This window comes from Talpa occidentalis, unplaced genomic scaffold, assembly GCF_014898055.3.
Source record: "Talpa occidentalis isolate TD23 unplaced genomic scaffold, MPIMG_talOcc4v2.1 talOcc4.14, whole genome shotgun sequence".
Lineage (NCBI taxonomy): Eukaryota > Metazoa > Chordata > Mammalia > Eulipotyphla > Talpidae > Talpa > Talpa occidentalis.
Window position 1 is genome coordinate 43,157,954 of NW_023601433.1, and position 24,708 is coordinate 43,182,661.

Consider the following 24,708-nt stretch of genomic DNA (forward strand, 5'->3'; position numbering starts at 1 on the left):
GATTTTCAATTTTGGAGGTTTCTATTACTATATTTGCCTGCTCAAAGATTCTTTCCGCAGCTGTGTCTAGTCTACTAATAAGTCCACCAAAGGTCTTCTTCATTTCTGTTTTAGTATTTTTATCTCTAACATTTATTTTGGTTTTTTCTTAGGATTTTCATCTCTCTGCTTGCATTGCCTATGTTTTCTGCCATGTTGTCTGCTTTATCCATTTGCGATTTTATCATATTAATCAATTATTATAAGTTCCCAATTTGATAATTCCAACAACCCTGCCAGGCCTGGTTCCAAGGTTTATTCTGTCTCTTCAAGTTACATTTTTTTGGCTTTTGATATGCCTTATGAAATTTTTCCTTATAGCATAATATTCCAAATAAAAGGTACTGCTCTGTATAGGCCTTTACTAATGTTGTGATGTGGTATGAGGGGGCGGGAGAGCAATCCATAGTCCTATGAGCAGGTTTCTTTCAGTGAGCATTGCCTCTATATTGTAAACTTCCAAAATGAATCTTAGTTTTTTTCCTTTCCTCATAGATTGGTGAAGATGACAAGCATGGATTGGAGTTGGGTATTTCCCTTTTCCCACATGGAAGGCTGGAGCTGATTGGATTTAGAGATTATCCTCTCCCAGGTCAGTTAAGTTATGGTTAATTAGGTTCTCCTGAGGGCAGTCCTCATTAAAAACAGAGTGCTCAAAAGTTTCTTCTCTCCTATCTGCCAGACCTGGTTGAGATCGTAGAGGTAAATTTCACAACATCGTGGAGACCTGGCCATGATTATGTCCTCTGGAGTTTTTTTTAACTCTCAGAAGTACCCACACTGAGCCTCCAGCAATCTGTCAGTCACAGCTCCTGTTTTCCTGCTCCACACTGGGCCCCTGGCGGTTTCCATTTGTTTGTCTCCACTCTGGTAAGTTTTCTCTGTATTGGTTTGTCTGTCTCCAGTCTTTGGGCTGTGGTTTGCTCTGTGCCTTTACCTCACTCACAGATCACAGAAGGACTATGGATTTGCAGTCTTTTTAGGTTTTCACTTAGGATGGAGTGGCCACTTCTAGGCTCTGTACATGCAGGGCAGGGAATTGGAAGGGCTTTTCTTACTTAAAAAAAAAAAAAATCTCAAGAAGGTGGAACAAAACAAATGATTACAGAAAACACACACGACACAAACATAGATGCATCTCCCACTTGACCCTCTGATCCTTCAGTGACGGGGCTGTGATGCCTCTTCCCTTTGTCCATTGATCACTTCTCTCTTGATGCTTGGCCTGACCCACAGGTTTTCAGCATATTCCCTGTGGTGATCATCTCTCCTTTGCTCCCTTCAGGATTCATGGTTCTCAGCTGTTCTTCATAGTCACCAACATTTTGATTTCCCACCATAAGATAAACCTATTCCTTTTTCACTATTCTGTCACCTTTCAGCCATAGCCAGAGACATAAAATTCAAGCTTCTTAGTTCCTGTAGGTCTGAGAGTGTGTACAAATTTAATCGGGTTCCAGGGTGAAGAATATGCTGTGGATTGCAAGGTAAGTAAGAATTCACTACCCTGCAGATGAAGCTCTTTCCCACCAAAAGCTCACTTTTACATATGGCAGTATATAGAAGTGTGTCCCCTATTATATACAAAAGTACCTTTTATTTGGTACATCATGTCCTGCTATCAAGAAAAAGTGTATAAGGCATACCAAATGGCAATTCTTTAAGCATTCGATAATCAGAGCTTACAGAGCATGATAATTACCCACATCTGGTAACTCAGAATTCTCTCATCTGAATAGTGTCTTCAGGTTCTCATTAGTTTTTACTACCCACATAGTTGCCTTATTCTTTTATAGTCATCTAGTTAGGTATTCATTCTATCCTATTCTACTGATGTTATTTGGTATACAAACAGGATTTCACACTTATTTATTTCTTTGTTCCATAAAAATAAATTTCATTTGTTTAGAAAATGGAATCTGCATGCTTGAAATAGTTCCTGTTTTTAAGAAACTTAGAAATTAATAAGGGAACTGATCAAGGTGACTAAGACCTTGAATGTAGGACAGTATGAAACAGTCAACTCCCAGGAGCATATTTTGTATTGTTTTGATCTGGGGCAAGTAGGGAATATTTCATGAAGGAAATCACTTTTTTTTAACTGTATCTAGTAGGATGAATAGACTTCAGAAACAGATGATGGGCAGTTCAGATGGGAAGACAAGAAAAGAGGCAGAATGTTAGGAACAAAATCTGGGGAGTGTAAATAACTCAAATAAATTGATGGACATCTGTAGGGAAGTGATAAAAGAGAAAAGCAGATTGCAGGTTCAGTTCCAGTGTGAGGATCTATAGTGCCATGATGAGACTTCAGGGCATTTACTGGACAGCAACAGAAAGCCACTAAAGGTGATTGTAAGGGGCAGGAACTGGACACAGTGCAGGTTTTCTGATCCCATGCAGACCAGGTAAAGGAGCAGTCAGAGTCCTCAGTAGTTTTGCAGGTCTTTTATTTGGGGTTCACCAGGCATATGGCAGGCAGGGGTGCTGGCTGGGGGACTGGGAGGCTGGCAGGCCTCCCAGCCCCCAGCAAGTCTTCACTCTATCTGGGCTCTCTGGCGTTCTCTGCTTCTGCTTCGGCTTCTCCTTCAGGTTCTGCTGCTGCTGGCTGGGGCTGCTAGCGTCCCCCCGTGACGCCGCCCTTAAAAGCACAGTCTTAGCTCAGCTGAATCCCATCTACCTATGCCCACACCCTATTCCAGGTGCCCGCCATCAGGCATGCATTCAGGACAAGGATCCATCATCTATCCTGATGGCGGAAGGGCAGAAAAGCCTGACATTTTCTTTACCCTACAGTCCACCCCCTCAGGGTTTTCTGCCATATAGTCTATACATATAACACAATTTCTAAGCAAACAAACAATGCAGCCATGGCCCACAAAAGCAAATACATCAAATAACAAAATACACATAACAAAATACAACAGAACACAAATAGTCCAGGCAGGGCACCAACCAAGTGCAAAAGACAATTATTGGTACCAGCAGATGAGCCACAAATCTGCTGCGAAGGCACTGCTCATACGAGGGAGGGGAAATCACACACGGCATCTGCTATAACACACCAGGAGCCGTCAGGCTTCCTGGCCTTCTCTGGCTGTAGTCTCGGCTACAAGGCACACACAGCATCCACCCCCAGGATGCACTAGCTCTGGGATTGGCAATTTTATTCTGTTGGGGTAATCGCCAACCCTCAGGGTTTCTGTCTGCAGTCGCTCCAACACTCGGCCTTCATGGCCACCCATGCGACTCACAGACCCCTGCACTCAAGCCAACCCACTGCACAAGCACATGGGTCGGGGATCCAAACTCTGCATTCGGCTTGGGCTCCACCCCAAGCCACATTCCCCACCCATCCCCAGGACAGGTTCCTCAGCTCCTCACCCTCGCTCAAGAATGAGCAGGGCATCACCCACAGGTGATTTTACGAGACTCACAGTTCTTCAGCATACCCAGGCTGCTTAACAGCCGCTCAGGGCTTCTCAACTTATCATCAGTACCAGCTTTTGCTTTCTCAGTTGGCTTTTCTCCTCCACCTGGCCACTGGGCATACACAGGCTGCTTTTGGCCATCTAGGCCCACTGGCCACCCCAGATTCTCAAAAAATAAACATAACCTGCTAAGGTCCTCCGCCTTCTGGCAGGATTGTCAGTCCAAAATCATCAGTTCATCAGTCTATCAGTCCATTGGCCTCTCCCTGCTTCAGCAATGGCCTGCTGCCTCAGGGGTCATTGGCTGGTCCTTTCCGGTGTCGTTGGCTGGTCCTATCCGGTGTCGTTGGCTGTCCTTTCCGGTGTCGTTGGCTGGTCTTTCGGGCGTCTCCTTCACGCCAGGTCTCATCCTGTAGCTCGTGGACGTATCCATCTTCTATACCGCCATGGTGCCTCCAGCGTCGTCACAGGCAAAGTCTGTTCTCCTTAGTCCCTCCAGGTCTTCGGAGGGCTCCAATACCCGTCTGCATGGATCTTGCCGACTTACGCCAATTGTAAGGGGCAGGAACTGGACACAGTGCAGGTTTCTGATCCCATGCAGACCGGGTAAAGGAGCAGTCAGAGTCCTGCATGCTTGTTTTGCAGGTCTTTTATTTGGGGTTCACCAGGCATATGGCAGGCAGGGGTGCTGGCTGGGGACTGGGAGGCTGGCAGGCCTCCCAGCCCCCAGCAAGTCTTCACTCTATCTGGGCTCTCTGGCGTTCTTGCTTCTGCTTCGGCTTCTCCTTCAGGTTCTGCTGCTGCTGGCTGGGGCTGCTAGCGTCCCCCCAGTGACGCCGCCCTTAAAAGCACAGTCTTAGCTCAGCTGAATCCCATCTACCTATGCCTACACCCTAGGGAAGGTGCCCGCCATCAGGCATGCATTCAGGACAAGTGATCCATCATCTATCCTGATGGGGAAGGGCAGAAAAGCCTGACATTTTCTTTACCCACTAAAGGTGATTAAGCAGGAAAGAAGCATGGATAGTACCTTGTTTTATTTCAGTCCATAATCCTAGTCTGTTGAAATCCTTTTGCTCTTGAGTCTATCATTAAAACTATAAGCAGACTCCCTGCAGGTTTGATCGGCATTCTTGAATATGCTTCTCTAATTTGGTTACAAAAATGTCAAAGCTGCAAAAGTCAAAGCCTTAGTCAAAACCCTGAAACATGACCTTCTTCCAGGCTGATGATCACTCAAATTGAGTTATGCTTGTCCAACCACATAATACCTGGGTGTTATAGCATCGAGTCCATAGTTCTCAACTGTAATAGCAGATAGAATTGATTGCTTCTATCAATACACATGACTTAAATTTATTTACTTATTTAAATCTTTTACTGACCCTGTGAGATGAGGCTATTGCCACTTACTTTGCATTCCTTTAAGCTGCAACAGCTTTTCTGTCCCAGACACTCGAATGTCAGTTCCAATCCTGGAGTTGATCAAAAACCAGGGAAAGTATGAATTTTCTCAAGTAGATCCTTCAGATAACTATAAACCCATTAATATCTATCTGGTTAATATAAAGAGTTGTAGCATTCATATGATTAATTAGAACTTTCACTTGTGTTTGTATTTATTGAGATTAAATAAAAAAATTTTATGACACAGGAATATAGTGAAATAGGGTTTTAACTAAGCCAAGAAGGATGATTTTTTTAATCTAAGTAGACCTGAATTTTCTGAAAAATTTAAAACAATCTAACAATGCCAGCATGAGCCCTTAGTCGCCTAGGTAATAGAGAAGGTTTCCATGGAAACCTGTGGGTCTGTATCAGAGAAATGCCTTGAATTTTAATGGTATGAAAGAGCATCATCTAAGGAATACCAAATAGTTATTGCTAACTGAAAGTTTCTTGCTGGTCATGACTAGCCTTTTATGTTCGTATCTGCTAATAGTGTGATTACATTTGCCAGAAAACCACCTTTAGATATGCAAATCCTTGTAAAAGCTAATATGCTGTATCCTTTCCTTCAGATGCCAGTTTCCATGCCCAGATGTATTTTCTTATAAAGAAAGATTTGTTTCCTAATTATGTCACATGTTTGCATTAAGTGTGATGAGTTATGAAATTTTTCTTACCAATTGCCCATGAGAATCATAATAGATCCATACCATGACTATCAACTGTGATTTTCTAAGCACATGAGCTAGAGTGTAATAAAGGACTGGGTGGGAAGACTCTGTTTCAGAATATGCTTTCTGTTTTATAAAAGAGTTCTCAGAACAGAGTGCTCCCTGTTCAGAGGGTATTCAGAGAATTACTGTGCACTAAAACTTTTGACCATTTCATTGATGAGTATTTCTTAGAAGCTAATTCACAAGAGTCATCACCTCTAGACTTCCTTGCAGACTTGGTACAATTCACAGCAAATTAGCAAAGGGAGGTAAACTATTTGCCCAGAGTTGTGTAGATAGTAAGTGGTGGATCCAGGATTTGAACCCCTCAAATATATTATAGAAAATGGGAAACACTAGCTTGTGTGAGTCCTTGTGAAGAAGGCATGTTAACTTGGTAGTTATCTTTTGTGTGTGGCTATGTAAACTATGTGTAAGCAACAAGCCTTAGAGTAAGCAAAGATGATTAGGCTTAATGGTGGAGAAGTGAACTAGGGTTGTAGAGAGACTATCATTGTGTGAAGACAGTAGGAAGAACTGTTTAAGGCTCAATTCAACTACCTTTCAGCAGACAGGTGCATTTTTCCTTGTTTGGTATTAAGTTTTTACTTTTATCATAGTTGTCTGAACATAAAGTTTTATTTTTTTCCTGTAAATCAAAGAGATTCAAACTGTTCAAACGAAAGCCTACAGTCCTGCTTTACCCCTCACCCCCACATCTTCCATATTTGTATTTTAAAATAATTTAAAAAATAAATTTGTATTGAGGTAACATTGGTTTATGACATAAGTTTCAGGTATACAGCATTATAATTTAAATTCATTATAATGAATTATAATGCATTATAATTCAATATCTGTACATACCATTTGATTACCAGTAAATAGTTTCTATTGAAATCAAATCTTTCCTTTTGTTGAAGTAACATTGCATTATAGCTTTATATAAGTTTCAGGTGTACGTCAGTGTAAGTCAGCATTTGTGTATACTTTATTAAGTTCATGAGTGAAAGTTCAACTCTATCCTTCACTATGCAATTTACACCTTTCATCTGATTTAGCCAATACACTATTTTTTAAAATTTTATATGAAAAAACTGGGAACATGAAATAAATAAAACAATTTTGAAAAGGAAGAGTAAGGTTGGTGGAATCATATTGCCTGGTTTTAAGATTGATCATATAATCAAGATAGTGTCACTTTGGCCGTATATCTGCATGGAAAGACACATAAATAAATAGAACAGAATGGAGTCCAGAATAGACCCAAACAAGTATGACCAAATGACTTTCCACAAAGGTACAAAAGCAATTCAAGGAAGGAGGGATATTTGTTTTTAAGAATTGGGTCTCCATAGGTTGAAAATAAAAGAAAAAGCTCAAGTTAAACTTCATACTTTTATGAAAATTAACTCAAATGGATAATTCTAAATGTAAACTTTATTTTTTTTAGAGATTTTATTTATTTTTGTGTAGAAGAACTGAGGTATAAGCCAGAGGTGTGGGTGGTGAAAGGGTTCACCAGACACAGAGTGGGAAGCAGAGCAGGCAGATTTACTGAAATACACTGGTAAGGGGAGCAGTGGGTGAGACAGGAGAGGTCTGCTGTGCCATATGTGGGTTAGCTCCCTACCCAGGGATTGAACTCAGGCCCTAGGTGATTGTGTTGAGACGTAACCCCTAGGCCATCAGAGAGGTCCTCTAAATCTAAATTTTATTTTATTTTTTTTTAAAGATTTATTTATACAAGAACAGGGGTACAGACCAGATGCGCAGGAAGGTGAGAGGATTCACCAGAGACAGAGCAGGCAACAGAACAGGCAGACTGACTGAAATACACTGCTGAGGGGAGCAGCAGGAGAGACAGGAGAGGTCTGCCACACCATGTGGGATTCTCACCGGCTGGCCGGGATCGAACCAGTGCTGCAGAGGCTGGGGACAACTTCACAGTGTGGTGCTCAACCGCCTGCGCCACCAGGGAGGCCCTAAATCTAAATTTTAAAACCATAAATAAAATAGGATAAAACTTTCATTATTTAGAATTAGGTACATTACTTTTTTAAAAACTTTTTTCTTATTGAGGTAATGTTGCTTTACAACACTGTATGTTCAGCGGTTTAGGTTTATATCTCTCCCAATGTATGTTATCATACCACATCCACCACCAAAGCACAATAACCCTCTCCCCTTTGCTCTTACACAGGCCTCTCTGGTAGCCTCACTTCTGCAGTCAGATTCCAATGATCTGTTTTGGTTTGTCTGTTTCTTTGCTTATTTTCCTGTTCTGCATGAGCAAAATCTTTTAGTATTTGTCTTCCTCCCTCTGACCTTATTTAGCATAACCCCTTCCAGTTCTGTCCATGTTATCCCTTGTGGCAAGATTTCATGGTTGTTTTAATTATCTGAGTAGTATTTCATTATGTATATCCCATATCTCCTTAATCCACTCATCTGTCATTGCACACTTAGGTTTTTTCCATAACTTGGCTATTATTACTTAAAGTTATAAGTAGTGCTGTAATGAAATAGGAGCATATATATCCTTTCAAATTAGTGTTTCTGTATTTTTTGGATGGATATCTGGGAGCAAAATTGCTGGGTCATATAGTAGATCCGTCTTTAATATTTTGAGAGCCCTCCATACTGTTTTCCATAGGGTGGGCCCAGTCTACATTTTCACCTGTAGTGTACAATTTCACCAGTAGTGTACAAGTGTTCCTTATTCTCTATATCCTTATCAACATTTGTTTCTGGTCTTTTTAATATGGGATATTTTTACAGGTGTGAGACGGTATCACTTTGTGGTTTTTATTTGCCTTTCTTTGATAGTAAGTCAAGATGAGAACTTCTTCATGTGCCCGTTGACCATCTGTATGTCTTCTTTAAAAAAGTGTCTTTTTTAGGTCTTCTATCCATTTATCTCCACATTTTTAAATTGCACTTTATACTGGCATTGTAACTTGTCAAATTTACAGAATATATATTGACTTCCCACCATATTAACAACAGTATGTTAACATAATAAAAATTTATTGAGTATTCAATTTGTATTGAACATTTTTATCAGAACATTACATGTTCACTCTTTTATGTTATCCTTATAATAGCTGAGTAGAATTATCTTTATTTTAAAGATCAATAAACTCATGTAAAAAAAAAATTAGTATTACCTAAGATCATACATGAGTGAGAAGTGAGCTGGATTTGAAGTAAGGCAACTTGGCTAGAAAGCTCATACAGACATTCTTTTAGCCTCTATAATTCCCTCTTCCTTACCATTCCAATTTAATTTCCCTTCATCCCCGTAACTTAATTTTATTATAATTTTTGTTAGATTAATAGCATTTACATTTCTATTTATATACCACCCTTGTTAGCTGCTGAGTCAAGAAATATACTATTCCCATATTTTCTTTTTTTTAAAGATTTATTTATTTATGCATAGAAGAAGTGGGGTGTAGTCCAGAGATGTGGAGGATAACAGGATTCACCAGAGACAGAGTGGGGAACAGAACAGGTAGATCTACTGAAATACACTGCTAAGGGAAGCAGTGATAGACAGGAGAGGTCTGTTGCAACATATGTGGGCTAGCTCCCTGACCGGGGATAGAGCTCAGGCCAAATTCAGGCTGAACTCAGGCTTCAGCAGTGATAACATGATAAAAGTCATAGCGCAGAGACTTAACCCCTATGCCACCTGGGAGGTCCCCTCTATTTATTTTCTTTTATTCTCCTTCCTTTTTATTGGGAATTGATAATAACTTTTTTTTTAAGTGGTAGTTTATTTTATTTTTTTAAATTTTATTTTTATATTACCCATACAATTGCAGCCCCCTTATTTTGACCCCAATCCCTCCTTTCCCTGCCCCCCCCCCCATAGTGTGTCTCTGGTTCATAGTTGTTTGTTGATTTTGATTTTTCTTTCTTATAGTTGTCCTTTTTCCTGGTCCCTTATTTAGGTTTTCTGGATTCCTGCTATGAGTGAGACCATCCGGTATTTTTCTTTTTCTTTCTGGCTTATTTCGCTGAGCATGATCCCTTCCAGCTTCATCCATGTTGCTGCAAACTGCATGTGTTTATCTTTTTTGATTGCTGAGTAATATTCCATTGTGTATATTACCACATCTTCTTGATCCAGTCATCTATTTTTGGGCATTTGGATTGTTTCCAAAGCTTAGATAATAGCTTTTTTTTTGAGGGTCTAAATTTCTGTGTGTCTATTGTTACTTTTTCCTTAAAGTTCCAAAGTTTCTGCCATATGCATATTAACAGTTGTTTTGGTTTATTTCCTTGTAACTATTTCTTTCTTCTGTATGTATTGGTTATTCTCTGCTCAAATTTTATGGTGAGACTTCTGTTTCTTTTAGAGATCCTCTCTCCTGTGTCATCTTTCTTGTTAATTGCTTATTTATTTGAGGTAAAGTATTCTCTGTGTCTTCTGAAGGAAGAGTATATAGAGATATGCATTTTCATTGCATATCTGAAAATGTCTTTATTCTGCCCTCACATTTGATTGATAGTTTAATTAGCTCTAGAATTTTAAGTGAAAAAGAATTGTCTCTCAGAAATTTAAAGGCATTTGATTCATCATCTCCTGGTTTCTTATACCACTATTGAGAAATACAAAGCAAATCTTATTGCTAAAAATTTAGGTAAGTTGTCTATATTTGCTCTTTGGAAGTTTTAAAGGCTCTTCTCTGAATTTTTATAGTAACATGCTTTGGGTGAATCTCTTTCAAGCCTTTTGCTAAAAAAACTTGTTGAATCTTTTCAATTTATAGTCTCATGTCCTTTGGTTCTGTGAAATTTCCTCTCCTCTTTTCTGTTAGTGAATGTTGGATTTACTGGAGGCAACCACTAATTTTCTTTCTTTTTCTTATATTCTTTCTCTTCTTATTTTGTTTCTTTCAGGAAGAGTTGATTGATTCTTTTCAATTTTTTTTCAGCTGTGCCTAAAAAAGACCTAAAGTTACTCCTTCAGCAAGGTAGGTATTTAAATCTTTTTTGCAGAAGTCTGGAGGTAGGCTGTCCATTGTTGGTGTAGAGGCTCTGCTCCATGAAAGGAGCTTATCAGACCCCTTTGTCCCAGTGATTGTCTTATGGTGCATACCAGTCATTTTTTAAGGAAAGTTCTTATAAGTAAAAAAAAAAGAATACTTTTTAAAAATAATAAAAATAATATTTTTAAAGATTTATTTATACATACAAGAACTGGGGTACAGGCCAGAGGGGTGAGAGGATTCACCAGAGACAGAGTGGGGAACAGAACAGGCAGACTGACTGAAATACACTGCTGAGGGGAGCAGCTGGCGAGACAAGAGAGGTATGCTGTGCCGTGTGGATAGCTCCCTGGCCAGGGATTTGAACTCGTGTTGCAGAGACTGCGGATAGCTTCACAGTGCTGTGCCTAACCCCTTGTGCCACCAGGGAGGCCCAACAAAAGAATACTTTTACTCACAGGTCAAATATTAGTCATATAGCCGTATCTAAAATGTAGCCTTTACTTTGGATGACTAGGCATTTAGCAAAAATATTTTAAATAGGATTGTTTGGAAGATGGTAAGACTTTATATAGGAATTGCTGTTTCTTATTGATTTCATCATATTTTCTACATAATCAAGTCATCTGAAAATAGACATTTTTACTTTTTTTTTCAGTTTTCATGCTTTTTATTTCTTTTCCTGGCTTATTGCACTAGCTAAAAACCTCCTATGACAGACATTAAGTTATCCTTTCATTGTTCTTGATCTTTGTTGGAAAGTATTCAGTCTTCATAACTACAGGTTTTTAAATGGGTTTTGTAGATTTTTTGTAGATGTTATTGTACTTCTTATAGATGCCTTTTTCAGGTTTGTCCTTATAGTTCTACTTCTGGGAGATTTTATTAGAAAGAGATATTGATTTTTATCAAATTTTTTTCTGTGTCTATTGAAGTGATCACATGATTTCTCTTTAAATCTGGCAATTTATTTATTTATTTAATTTTATTTTTATATTTCCCCATATAATTGCAGCCCCCTTATTTTGACCCCAATCCCTCCATTCCCCACCTCCCCCCCGCCTCAGTGTGTCTCTGGTTCATAGTTGTTTGTTGATTTTGATTTTTTCTTTCTTATAGTTATTCTTTTTCCTGGTCCCTTATTTAGGTTTTCTAGATTCCTGCTATGAGTGAGACCATCCGGTATTTTTCTTTTTCTTTCTGGCTTATTTCGCTGAGCATGATCCCTTCCAGCTCCATCCATGTTGCTGCAAACTGCATGTGTTTATCTTTTTTTGATTGCTGAGTAATATTCCATTGTGTATATTACCACATCTTCTTGATCCAGTCATCTATTTTTGGGCATTTGGGTTGCTTCCATAGCTTAGCTATTGTAAATAGTGCTGCTATAAACATAGGGGTACAGGTGCCCTTTAGAATTAATGTTTCTGTGTCCTTTGGGTAAATACCTAGGAGTGGAATTGCTGGATCATATGGAAGCTCTATCTTTAGTAGGTTGAGGAATCTCCACACAGCTCTCTATAGTGGTTGGACCAGTTTGCACTCCCACCAGCAGTGCAGGAGAGTTCCTTTTTCTCCACATCCTCGCCAATATTTGTTGTTGTTAGTTTTTTTAATATGAGTCATTCTCACTGGGGTGAGATGGTATCTCATTGTAGTTTTGATTTGCATTTCCCTGTAAATCTGGCCATTTAAAGAGGGTAAATTACTTTGACTTTTTCCAATGTTAAATCAACATTGCATTCCTGAGATAAATCCCATTAATCAGGCCATGTCATCTTTAAGAAAATAACGTTGGATCCAGTTTGATAAAGAAGAATCTTTTGCATCTATTTTCATGAGGGTTATTGTTTTGTGGTTTCTTCTGTTGTAATGTCTTTGTCTAGGTTGGTATTGGGATAATGGTAGCCTCATTATAAGCTGGGAATTATTCCTGCTTTTCACATTTCTAGAAGAGTTTGTTTAGAGTAGGTATTCTTTCTTAAATATTTGGTAAAGTTTACTAGTGAGATCATCTGGAATTTTCTCTGTGGGCAGGATTTTAGCTACAAATTTAATTTCTTTCATAGATGAAGTATTACTTAGGTCACTTATTTCTTCTTAGGTGAGCTTTATTCTTTGTGTCCTTCAAGGAATTTGTCCATTTCATTTAAATTGTAAAAATTATTGGCATGTAATTACTTATAATGTTCTTATATGTATTATATCCCTAATCAATAAAAGACTTTATGTGAACTAAAATTTTATATGCAAACTAAAATTTGTATTTATCCAAATAAAACTATTGTACCTTAAAAATTTCTTTGTTTAAACATAAGTTCAAATGAGGGGCCTCCCTGGTGGTGTAAGGGGTTAAGCACCGCATTATGAAGCAATCTGAAGCCTCTGCAGCGCAAGTTCAATCACAGGCCAGCCAGGGAGCAACCCACATGGTGCAGCAGACCTCTCCTGTCTCGCCCACTGCTTTCCTCAACAGTGTATTTCACTCAGTCTGCCTGTTCTGTTCCCCACTGGCTGTTTGGTGAATCCTCTCACCCCCCACATTTCTAGCCGGTACCCCAGCTCTTGTATGCATAAATAAATCTTTTTTAAAAAAAGAAGTTCAAATGATTACACAGACCCATTACATAGAACCATGACAAAACTGAGCTAACTGAAGTTCTGTTTCTTTGCCTTTATAGTCACTGTGGTATCATTTAGTTCAAGTCTGATTGAATGTAGAACTATGCAGTAGTTCACCAATTCTTGGAAGTTCTCATGTTTGCAAAGTCCTTTATCTTCTGCTTGTCTGAGAATATCTTCATTTTCTCCTCATATCTGAAAAAGAACCTTAGAGTATCCTGTGCTTGTAGTTTTTAATCATTAAATATTTTGATCACTTCATTCCATTCTCTCCATACCTATAGTGTTTCCTCAGAGAAGTTAAATGTAAGTCTGCTCAGGGTTCATCTATAGGTTATCTGCTTCATTCCCCTAGTCAACTTTAATAGTTTTTCTTTGTCTTGAACTTTTGGACGTTTTACTACTATGTGTCTTGGTGTTTGTCTCATTACACATAGGTTACTATGTATGTTTTAGTGTCATGGGCTTGAATATTTAGTTCCTTCTCCAGTCTTGGGAAGTTTTCCAATTATTTCTTTAAATAAGTTCTTTATTTCCTTCTTTCTCCTCCCCTTTTGGGATATTCATTATCCTATATTGCCTGTCCTGGTGGAGACATAATTCTTGAAGTGTTTCTTCATTTTTTTCTCCTTCATATTTCTCCTTTTCACCTAGATTCTTTGTGCATTGTCATCTTGAGATCACTGATTTTATCTTCCATTTGTTCTACTTCCATAGCTTTCTTCTGAACTTTTATCTCTGCTTTTTTTTTTTACATCTGATATCTCTGTTATTTTCTTATTTAAAGCTTCAATTTCAATCTTCTGTTCATTAATTTTATTTATCAGGACTTTTATTTGTTTTTGAGAGTTTTTTTATAACAATGATCTGATTTTCTATGTTTTCTTCCATTTCTTTGAAGTTATTTATCATGGCAATTTTGAACTTTATATCTGATAACATGAAAGATCTTTGTCTTTGTGGTTGCTTGCTCTTTCTCTATGGTGAAGTATGACATTGAGGACTCAAATTACCATTTGGAGATATTTTTCTATCTCTATGGTGAAATATAACATTGAGGACTCAAATTACCATTTGTTACATTTTACCATCTCCCCATATTATATTTTTTAAGTTCTTATGTGTTCATATCTTAATGGTGCGGAGTTTCCATCATTCCAGTAGATGGCACTGTATGTCAAGAAGAACTAATCTGTAGCTGCCTTTTCTGGGGGTGGTGGAGGGACCTGGTGGGGTCTGACATCAGTGAATATGGTATGTGTTGGGTGCTACCTTGTGTAGGTTGTACCTGCTAACCATCCTCTCTAGGTTTTAGACCTGTGTCTTTGTAGTTTGTGGGCAAGGTTCTCAGAAGCCTTTCAACTGCAGTTTCACTTTATCAGCTCAAACCCTGAGGGAGGTGGGTGAGGGTGTCAGACCTTTCTATGCTTTGTTTTATTCACTGGGGCCTCTGTGTCCACCTGGTTTACTCCAGTACTTTTGCATATATCTCCCTAATGTTAAACTCACACTAAGCAGCTCTTCCCTCCTTGGGACCACCAGATCATGGAAGCATGGGTTTGAACTGTGATTTTCATTCCAGCAGGCATCTCTTGCCACCCATGTTTTGTTGTTTAGAGATGAATTTCCTTGGTGTCTCTTCTGTCCTGTGTCATCAGTATTGGTCTTCAGTGGTGCTCTAGTTTCACTTTAAACTGTGGGATCCTTTGACTCTAGTGCTCCTCTAGACTACTTTAGATTATTTTTCCTGGAGTGAAGCAAGGTGCTTCCTCTGATTCCATCTTCCCCTCCTCCCTCCTTTTTTTTTTTTTTTTTTTTTGGTTTTTTTTTCTTTTGATTAAAGAGTGTAACCTTGGATCGCTTCTTGGCCTTTTGGCTAAGATCAAGTGTAGTAAAGAGTGTAACCTTGGAATTTTCCTTTAAGGCGACCTGTGTGACCACAGGTTAACCTCTATTTATATGGGCAATGTTAAAAGTCAGCATGGGAGGGAGAAATAGAGTCTGAAGAACTTCTCATCTTGGGTTTGCATCTTGGCTGTGTTTTGTGCCAGCTTTGTACCTTGAGCAAATTATTTAATATCTCTGGAACCTCATCTTTCAAGTCAGAGTAAAATTAGCACCTCACAGGATTGTTGTGCACATTAAATGTAGTAATGAATATGAAAAGTCTTCTGTAAATATAACACCCTACAAAATATTCATAGAGCTTAATGAAAGTTAAGTTTACCTGCTATGTGTCATATAAATATATCAAAATAGAAAAATGTTTAAATTAAGAAATATATCCATCATGGTATAAGAACTGTTCACTAACTGACTCCATTTAAAAAATATTCTCATTTATTCTATTGCATGGAAAAGAAAATTGACTCCAAGATGTATGTCATATGATCATTTAGATAATAAAATCTAAGGCAAACTGGTAGGTCTTCACAGAATTTAATTCCCAGAAGTACTAAAGTTCTATTATTTTAATTTTCTAATGAGAAAGAAACTTATATTTTGTTTTATCTTCTCAAACAGGGATGTCTTCCAGAAGGAATCAAAGAGTAGCCTATTGAGACAGTATTTGCATAGACTTGTATCTAAATAAAGCATTTTCTTTACAAATAAACATTTCATATCATGGCATCAAAGGCTATCATAAGTTGGAGCGACATGTTGAAGATCTCTAGTTTCCTGCCTCTACCATGTGCAAGATAGTATTCTGTTTTCCCATCCCTTTTCTTCACCTCTTCTTCTCCTATTTTCAAAGAAGTTTCAATTAAAAGAGGACTTTTCTCCCTAGTCTTTAAAAAAAACTCCTTGAGGTGCTTAAATATTAGGACACTAAAAATAAAAAAAAAAAAACCCACTGTTGTTACTGTTAAGATTTTTGGACTGAGAAACTAGATCGATAGAGTTGCATTTTCTAAAATGGGGAAGATATGGGAATAATAGAATTAGGGAGAGATCAAAAGTTTGGTTTTGGATATATTAGTATGAGACACTTATCTTGTGATAGTTATGAGGCTTTTAGGTACTTAATTTTGAAATTTACAAGTGATGTCAGAGATAGAACTACAAACCTTGGACTCTTGACTATCAATGGTCTTTAAAGCCAAATTTGTGGATGGAGTAATTAATAACACCAAAAAAGAGCTTGGTTTTTGTAGTAGTTGTATCACTATTTAATACTGAACTTTGGATGAATTTATTTCTGCTACCCCTCAGCTACTCAGAATTCTTCTGGGGCTAACCTCCCATGCATCATGAGTCCAGGATCCATCTTCAGTACTTTTCTTTCTCCTTTCCTAACTTGAAACTGTTATATAGAAGTGTTTTGGTCAGCAAATATTCACTCACTATCCCATCCACTTGGGTCACTGATTTTCAGATTAATCACATGACTTGTATTGATCAATAGCATCTGACTGGCTATAATGTGCAGGAAGGCTTCAAATGATCTTGTGTTCAGTGACCCATCATAAGAAAAAGCATCTCCTATAATTGTTGCTTTTTCAGCCTGGGCTATAGAAAAATCATATGTGGAACAGACCTGAACCCCACTCTCAGAAAAATTCTCCTCTGTAGCAGAGCTGCTCAACTGAGTCAAGTCTAAGTCAAGCAAACTGCAGTGACCTCTGACTATGACCATTGGCCAGTAAACATGAAGAAACACTTGCTTGTACAAGCCATTGAATGCAAGGTGATTTTTTTATCCAGCATTATTTTAGCAATAGCTAAGTAAAAAGTCTAGCTGCTCTATGTCCCGTTCTCTCAGGGATGTTAGGTGGCTTACTGACTAGTATTTACTATTAATTCTGGTTAAATAAATTAATGAGTGATATGAATTCAATAGATGACTCTTTATAGATACTGATCTTGAATCTCAAAAAAAAGGGCCTTTTGAAGATGATGTACTATCCTCAAAAGAATGACTTAATCAGGGTTTTCCAATGACCAAGGTGGTGGTAAGCTAATGAATATAGAAATATACACAAAGCAGATGTAAAGAATCTTTTCTACTCCCCCACTCAGAGTGGTGCTTAGAGATCTGGTATAGACTGGGCTGAAAAGGCTAGCCACATGAATCAATGGCTGCAATTTCTTGTTGCTGTAAAGCTGAACCTGTATTGAATGTTGAATTTAATTAGAAGATTGTCAAAAGTAATGCATTCAGCAATACATCATAAATGATGATGAGATCACTGTATTTTTTTTTAATAAAGATCTATTTTACACATACAAGATATAGGGTTTAGGCCATAGTTGCGGTGGGGGGGAGGGGTGAGAGTATTCACCAGGGACAGAGTGGGGAGCAGAACAGGTGGATCTACTGAAATACACTGCTGAAGGGAGTAGTGGATGAGAAAGGAGAGGCCTGCTGTGCCATGTGGGTCAGTTCCTTGGCTGGGGATTGAACTGGTGCTGCAGTAGCTGGTGATAGCTTAATAGCACTGAGACTTAACCCCTTGTGCCACCAGGGAGGCCCTATTTTATTTTTTAATTAAAAATTTGTTCACTTTAGTTTCTAGTTTTTAATCTTAGATATTTAAAACAATTCCCAGATTCATATATGAGAGTGGCAGATTAGTATAGATGAAAGAGTAAATATCTTGAGTCCTTAACATGTTCATTTATATACACAGAAGTTTTAGAATTGATTATCATAAATGAAGAATAAAATAACCTAGCAACAGCCTAAAAGAGTGTTAGGATTCCCTATGTTTGAGTTGTTTGGAAACACACAGTTTCCTGAAAACATTCATTATTGATTATAATAATAATGAAATCATCTATATGATATATACTTCTGAGTTACCATAAAAGTTAGAAGAGTTTCTATTTTTGGTTTTGAGTTTCCTGCTTGCTGCCTTTTCATCAGAAATTCACACTGAATTCTTCCTGCCAGACATTGGTCAGGGAACTAAAATGTCATCATTGATTGTTTGCTGTTAGTAATCACCCCAAATCTGCTCTTTGTGAAATATTTAGGCAGATGTCTGTTGCCTGCTTCCTTCTAGAGTTCCATCATGGTACTCTGTGAGAAGGGACACTCCTCTACTGAGTGTTTAGCATAAACTCAAATTGGACATAGTTATGTATCAGTCAGAAAAAGATGGGTCTCTACATATCTCTTCAGTCTTAACTTCTTTCATAGGTATTTATTTAGTGTGTATATATGTGTCAGTATATACATCCATTTGTATCTACTGGTCTATCTGTCTTACAAACTTGTGTCCTAAAATTCAATACAGCATGAATGGTAATCTTAAAGGTCCACAGAACCTAGGCAGGTATCACACATGAGTAAAGGCTAGTGCAAATACACATGCAGATACTTATGAATGATCTGGCTGAATGGTATGGCCATAACTGGATATAGCTAATTTTTGCTGTGAAATGCAGGCCTACTTCTGCTGAAAACTCCTCTTGAGAGAAAAGTCATTCAAGAAAAATCAGAAATCCATATTGTTATATGAAATCTTCAAATTTAAAAATGTTGCTTTAAATGCCATTAAAATGCAGTAAATCTGGGGATATAAATTGTGCAGTCACCATGGAAAATATTTTGGAGCTGTCTTAAAAAATTAAAACTATAACTACAATTGATCCAGCAATTCCACTTCTGGATATATATCTAAAGGAAAAGAAATAACTGCCTTGAAGAGATAAGCAACCCCATGCTTATTGCAGCATTATTTATTATAGCCAAGATATGGAGACAATCTAAGTGTCCATTAATGGATGACCGGATAAGATGAGGTATATATTTGATGTGCACACACATACAATAAAATGATTTTCAAGAAGGTGAAAATTACAGACACAAAACTGAATGAAAGTGAGAGAAGAGGTGACCTTGGATGGAGAGGGATGAGTGATTGCTCAAGCTTGGAAGACCTGCCATGCTCTTAATGATGATGACACTAATGCTATCCTTTACTATCTATTTATGTCCAGAGATAGCACTAAACTTTTATATGTGTTATTTTGTTTTACCTTGACTATCTTGTAAGTAGACAATAATTTTAGTCTCATTTTACAGGTGAGAAAACAGATTTAGTCATGGCAAGTGACTTGCTTAAGGTCACAAAACTATAGATGGTAGAACCAGGATTTGAATCCAGTTCTATCTGCCTCCAAAATTCCAGTGTTATTAACCACTACTCTATTCTGCTGTACCTTTGCACCTGAATCTTGAGAGATTTCTGCTTTTAGGAACTTAAAGACAAATACTATGAGACAAGGGAAAGAGAGTCAAATGACTGGTTGGATGAATGGTTAAGCAGGTATCAGTGTGTGCTAAATCCATTGTGGTATAAAACTAAATAATACATTTTTCGTGCTGCAAATTCAGTCTTCTAAACAAAAAAAGTATGAACCCTTCATTCATAGGCAATACAGGGATAATGAAAGGATCATCAAACCTTTATTTCTGAGTGTTCGAGTGAAAGGTAGATTGAGTATATTATTTGTCAACTCAAAATTCAACAATATGAACAAGTGGGCATATCCCATAGACAGTAAGTGGTCAGTCAGTGAGGTCCTGGGGAGCAGTGGGGACTCTTCCTGGTGAGGTATATGCCCTCAAGAAAAATGCTTGGTAAATTGTAAATTGGTACATAAATATTGATTCTTGTTAACATTTCACATGGTGGCTGTGGTGTTAGTTGCATTCAAAGGGAGCTATTATAGTTCAAGGGAGCAGAAGCAGAAGAGTCAGTAAAGGAAAGGATAGAGATTTGAAGGGACCGAGAAGGACCAACAGAACCAGTGAAAGACAGTAGAGAAGTGTCTGACAAAAGAGGTCACAGAGTGGTAGCCCTATAATTTTGCTGGGGTAGCAAAAAAATCTACCATCCGCTTCAGTTAGAAAATAACACTAGAAAGGAATGCAAGGGCATAGTGGCATTCATACTAAAGGCTTTATGCTAACAGGCTTTATGCTAACAGACATCTTTCAAAGTTCCAGGAGACATTTCTATTTTGCCATGCTTCGAGAAGGCCCTAAACAAAAATCACTAAGCAGAAGAGCTTGTCCTCAGAAACTTTTCCTTTGTAAAGTCTCCCACAAACAACAGGGACATGGACATACAGCAGTCTTCTCTGCTTCTCCCAGCCACGTGGCCCTGGGCATGCCCCTTAATTATTACTCAACAGAGCCACAGGACATTCTGCATATTGTAAGTCGCTTTCATACACAGATCCTCATTAACCTACAGGGGCCTGCGGGGATGGGGGCGGATTTCACTGCAGTCTATGTATTTTGATTTATTATAGCAATTGACCTTTAAGAAGTAAATGCCCCTTGTACTGTGTCTACCCTCAAATCTTTTCTTTTTCTTTTTTTTAAGATTTATTTTTATTTATACAAGAACTGGGGTACAGGTGAGAGGCGCGGGAGGGTGAGAGGATTCACCAGAGACAGAGTGGAGAGCAAAACAGGTAGATGGACTGAAAGCACTGCTGAGGGGAGCAGTGGGCAAGACAGGAGAGGTCTGCCCTGCCATGTTGGTATCTCCCTAGCCAGCCAGGAATTGAACCTGCACCACAGAGGCTGCGGACAGCTTCATAGCACTGCGCTCAACCCACTGCACCACCGGGGAGGCCCTCCTGCTAAAATCTTTTCATTCGTCTTGTGCTCAGAATCCTTGTCAAATATTTCTTTAAGTGATCTCATGGCATCTAAAATTCTCATAGCATTTGTCCTATAGGGAAAAGGATGGCAGAACATGGGTAGCTTTCTTAAGTTCTTAGAAAACATTAAACAAAATACTCTGTAATAGATAACACCTAGAGGGCCTCCCCTGGTGGTGCATGCGGTTGAGAGCCATGCTGTGAAGCTGTCTGCAGCCTCTGCAGCGCCGGTTCGATCCCCGGTCGCCAGTGAGGTCCCACATGGCGAGCAGACCTCTCCTGCCATCCCCCGCTCCCCTCAGCAGTGTATCTTGTCAGTCTGCCTGTTCTGCTCCCCGCTCTGTCTCTGGTGAATCCTCGCACCCTCCCGCAATCTGGCCTGTACCCTGGTTCTTGTGTAAAACGAATAAATAAATCTTTAATTTTTTTTCTCTAAATAGATAACACCTAGAATTCACTAGAATTTCATTTTACTAAATGTTCATTAGCAAGGAAGAACAAAGGATCTGACAGAATTTGAAAAGGTAGCTGTGATTGCTAACTATAGCTTGGCACCTTCTCTCAGATAAAAATATACATAGGATGTTATATGAAAATCTTAGATTAAAAAATAATATGTAAAAACTGTGATGTAAGAATGCCCTCAGATGAGCCCAATCTGAAGGTGGCTAAATGTCTAAATGTCTTGGACTGAAAATTGGCACTAATGGTACAAACTGATTTTGAAAAATTTGAGATTTTGGGAAAAAGACTAGAGCCACCCTAAATGGTAACTGCTTGCAGTAAAGGGTTGAAGAAAGTTGCCTTGTTGTAGCTGGATGAGTGTATATATATATATATATATATATATATATCACACACACACATATATATATCACTATATATATAACTATATATATAACTATATATAACTATATATATATATATATAACTCAAAACATGATTTTTAAAAGGTAGTGATTATTATGTGGTGATTAGTTTGCATGGATAATTTATTTAAACAAAATTTGAAAATAGAAATAGCTAATTAGTTGGAAAGACATGTTAATTAAAAGTCCATTGTTCTGGTGTGAATGTGTGTGCGCATGCACACACACACACACACACACACACACACTGGGTTGTAGAGGAAATCCAACATCTGGTACAATATCATTCAGCAGGGCCATCTACAAAACAGATATTTGCAAAATTCTTGACAAGTGCTAGACAGCATCCCCACAGGCTGTCTGCTCTACACATTCCAGACTATAAAGGAAAGTATGCCATAAATGCAATTTCCTCACCACAGGGATGAAATCAGAACAGGGAGAATAAGAATATTTACATACATCTAGTTGATGTAGTTGAGTTTGCAGTTCCTACAAGTGAAGGTGCCAGAAGAGTGTGGTAAAGGCCATAAAGATATCAAACTCTAATCTCAGATAAATAGGTGTGAGGTAAAAAAAGAACACTAGTGATAGAGCAATAGCTTTTCTTAGTTTATACCCAAATTCCTGCTTGGAAGACGGAAACTGTCCTGGGGGCTCATGGAAAGGGCCAGTTTCCTGATACCTGTCAATGATGAGCTACACTTAGATGAGGAAGAGCCACGTGCAAGGGGTCTGAGTCACAGATTCACTGCTCTGGAGAGAGCTTCAGGTTGATCAGGTTGATTGTCCTTCCTCCCTCCTTTCCTCCCTCTTTTTTTGCATAGAAGAACTGGGGTGTAGGCCAGAGGTGTGTGTGTGGGGTGAGAGGATTCACCAGAGACAGAGTGTAGATTTACTGAAATACACTGCTGAGGGGAGCAGCGGGTGCAACCGGAGAGGTCTGCTGTGCCGTGTGTGGTGTAGTTCCCTGGCCAGGGATTGAACTCAGGCCATAGCAGTGATGGTGCTGAGACTTAACCCCTAGGCCACCAGGGAGGCCTTAGGGTCATCTGTTTTTAATGCAAAAAAGCTTGGATCATTCAACAGGTGTGTTTGTGATGGCAGCTAATGCTCTACAGTGCCACTTCTGCCCTCACACACACTGCTGTAGGTGGGCATAAACCGGGTCCTAGTGGACAATGATGCCACACTATTGTTGCTCTCTAGCCTCTGAGGCCCCCCACATTATGAGTACAGAATAGATTCCAAATTGAACTGATTAGGTGGCCAGCTGTTCTTCTGTTTTCCTTAAATTTCATTCAGAGGGTTTTAAATCCCTTCTCATTTTTTTTTTCTCATAACATAAAGCCTCTTTTCAGGGTCTCTTTCATAGAGATATAAAAACAGATCAAAAGCTAAGCAGATATTTGTAGCTTCTTCTAGCCTCATGTCACCCTCAAGGAGCAAGTGCCTGAGAGCTCCCTCAAGTTCTCAGTGAGATGCCCAGGCATGGGGTTCCTGCCGAGTGTCCTCACATCTCACACAGGCCTTTGCTGCTGATGCTATGAGTGCAGTTGCAGTTATTTCTGGGCTGCGGCTTTATGGGCACTTTTAAATTTTCTGTAGAAAATGGATTATTGTTTCTTCAGTAAGAAAATACTCATAATGTTCTTTTATGAGCTGCAATTCATGCAGTCCCATTACATAAAATCTCATTTCCTATGATTCAGTTAACTCCATTTTGGGGAATAATTTAGTGAAATTTTACCTGAGCTCAAGTTTACCACAATTTTAATTCAAGAATTTGACAACATTGAATTCCATGAAAAAAAATATGTACAAGTAATGTTTTTTTTTTTAAATTTCTTTGAACGTATTTTTAAGCCCTGTGAAAAACCTTGAAATGCTCCTTATTATCTATCAAATAGATGATTTGATGTATTTATCAATTGTTCTTTGTCTTTAGTGCAAGTGAGGCAACAGTGAATGCAGGAAGCAGAAGTCAAAGAAAGTAATAACAATCTATCACACCCCCAACGAGCATAAATTCACCCTTCTTTGAACATTCCAGTTTTCACCCATATATTATTCAGTGTTCTTGGGTTCGAGCAATAGAACTGGCATTTTGTCTCCATTCAAAAGAATGTTGACGGGAAGGTTACTTGCATCATGGGAGTTGGAAGATCTGTTTGGATCTGAACATGAACCTCCCAGATGGGAGGCCGAGGGATCCAAGGAAGGGGCCTCAGGAACTGGCTGATCAGCAGCCCTTCCTGGGAAGCTCTGTGTGGTTGGGCAACCGGGCTTCAAAGCCAAAGTCTTTTTTTTTTTTTTAAGATTTATTTATGCATACAGGAGCTGGGGTACAGGCCAGAGGTGTGGGGGGTGAGAGGATTCACCAGAGACAGAGTGGGGAACAGAACAGGCAGATGCACTGAAATACACTGCTGAGGGGAGCAGCAGGAGAGTCAGGAGAGGTCTGCTGAACCATGTGGGTTGCTCCCTGGCTGGCCCGGGATGGAAATCGTGCTGCAGAGGCTGCAGAAGCTTCATAGGTTGCGTCTTAACCCCTACGCCACAAGGGAGGCCCAAAGTCTTTTTTTTTTTTTCAAATGTTAATACATTTCTTTATTCATTGTACATATCTTCAGTATATGTTTGTTGGTGAGTACGATGTGACAACTAAGAGAATTTCAAGCCTAGTGGGGGAGATATGCCCCAAAATAATTGTTATTATTTATTTTTTTAATATATTTTTACATAATTTTTCATTTTTGTACAATGTATCCATTTTCATCTTGGTTATAATCCCTGTAAAATTCCCACTACCCTTATTTTGATCCTGCAGAGCCAAAGTCTTGGAGACTGCAGCCCACTGGCCCAGTGCAGGCCACACCCTCCTCTCTTCTCCCAACTGTGGTGGGTCTAGGAAGGAGAATCTGTTCTCTTCAGCTTCTGCCACAATAGTAAGGTGCTATTT

The 24,708-nt window shown here is 38.7% G+C and overlaps 1 long non-coding RNA gene across 3 annotated transcripts in view; it reads left to right on the forward strand.

Annotated features, from left to right (window-relative positions):
* Positions 1 to 24,708, forward strand: part of LOC119244595 (uncharacterized) — a 56,429-nt gene that overhangs the window by 16,457 nt on the left and 15,264 nt on the right. For all 3 annotated transcript variants that reach the window (XR_008551774.1, XR_008551773.1, XR_005125086.1), the window contains exons 2-3: positions 535 to 631; positions 722 to 909. This is a non-coding gene — a long non-coding RNA (uncharacterized LOC119244595). The remainder of the gene's footprint in view (positions 1 to 534; positions 632 to 721; positions 910 to 24,708) is intronic.